Raw genomic sequence first — 2089 nt, forward strand, 5'->3', positions numbered from 1 at the left:
TCTCAAATCCAATTTATTAATTTTTATTTTCGAGTCTTATTATTTTAATTCACGCGAACGAGGAAACCATTCGAGTCCCTTGGGAAAACGATACTTGGTCTTACCATTTATATTACTTGTACGATTTGGTGCACTTGCCAATTTGTCAACACCCCCCCCCCCCCACCTCCGTGAGAAAAATCTCCAATAAATAATGTGACGGCTGCTGGTTCCCTAGGACCATGTGTCCTCCAAAATTGGGGTGGAGGCAGTCAACAGTCCGTGCAAGTTGCCGGGGTGTTACAAATGGTATCAAAGCCTAGCCTCTCCCAGTATGGTCTGGTTCGTGGATGAACCAAAGCGGAAGCTGGTGGGCATATGACGCCCGGGCACTGACGAGGGCAGGAAGTGTGGCTCCTGGCAGGCTTCTAGTGGAAGGGTGATGAGTGCATATTTATGTCCACATTTATGCTTTAAAATTAAAATTTTTGATAGAATATTTGTGCTTAAATGATTGATTTGTAGAGGAATTGTGATTATTGGATTTAGCGTGCTTGGAAATAAAAAGGGCTTAAAAAGTGATTTTAATTGCATAAATTATTCTTGGATGTTTAAATATTTATTTGTGTAGCTGAAGTTAGAGTTTTATTGGTCCAAATTGCAATTTAAAGCCCAAAATCAGATTTTATTTGATAAATAATGTACAGATGGGCCAAACAGTCAGTTTTTACCCTTGCACCCCCAGATTTCCCTAGATGCACCTCTCTCTTCTAAACCAGGCCAATACTGAAGCCCAACAGTAACCCTTTTCTCCTACACCTCCTAAATTTTCCTACCCATACCCCTCCTATCACTAAGTTAGACTTCACCAGATTATGCCACATGTCCAAATCCTCCACACACAGATTTGTCCAACCACAAGCTGCCACATCAGCCCCCATGCCACATCATCATCTTCCACCCACTAAAACCCTAATTCCTAACCCAGAAACCCTAGCCACCGTTAGATATCCTAGGGCGCCGTCACCATGCCGCACACCGGCCACCATGTTTCTCACCACCATGTCGCCGACTACCGTTTTCCCAACGCATCACGCGCCACAATCACGATCGATCTTTCTCTCCTTCGCAGAACAACGCCTTCGTCTTCTTCCATGAGTCGTCGTCAGTCGCCCAAGGCCGCCGTCGCAGTGCAATTACCCAGTGTCGCCGTTAAGCTTGAGAGTCATCTCCTTCAAGATTGCGTACTCCATCTCCTCACCAAGTCACCGCTGCGCAACCTCCATGGATACCGTCATCTTTCTCGCCTCAGCCTTCATTGCGAGTTCATCACCACAGCCATACCGCGACCAGTTACAAGCAGTGCCATCTTCCATTGTTGAACCTGCATCAAAACCAGACCTGTAGAGGAAAACCCAGAAACTCAGAAATTGCCATCATCTCTTATGCCACCACCATGCAAAGTCGTCTTCGAACTCTCAGGCCACCATAACCTCCACCATTATGCAGCCATCATCATCACCACCGCAGGCCGCCGCCAACCTCGTCGCAACACCATCCCAACCGGCGCGTCAATAGCCATCCAAACCTACAGAAAACCAGAGTCACCAGGAGCAACCTTCGTAGAGGTGCAGAGGCACAAGTTTTTCCCTTTCCCCAATCTGAAACCCTAATTTTTGGGTGGGAAAGGGAATGCCACGTGGCAGCATTTCATTGTCCACATTTCCCAAGTACCAAATCGTTCAAGTAATAATAAAATGGTAAGTCCAAGTATCGTTTTCCCAAGAGACTCACGGCACTAAACTGTTGTGCTTTTGCTTAACCAATCAAGACTATAAAAATAATATTTTGGGATTTTTGAATTTAAAGTACGGAAAAATAAACATGAATGCAATTTGATTAATTGAGGTTAAACACAAAAGTGGATGGAGGATGGTGATTAGAATATGAGATGAATATGTTGTTGGGGTTACATTTCACTTAATCACTCTCATGCATATAAGAATTTCTCTTCTTCATTAATGTTAATGCCACTCTCTAAAACACTTAATATCGTTGTCACTGGTAAGAAAGCCTATCCTTAACTACGAGTTCATACGATTCCTAGCAT

The sequence above is a fragment of the Vigna radiata genome, chromosome 5, assembly GCF_000741045.1.
Source record: "Vigna radiata var. radiata cultivar VC1973A chromosome 5, Vradiata_ver6, whole genome shotgun sequence".
Lineage (NCBI taxonomy): Eukaryota > Viridiplantae > Streptophyta > Magnoliopsida > Fabales > Fabaceae > Vigna > Vigna radiata.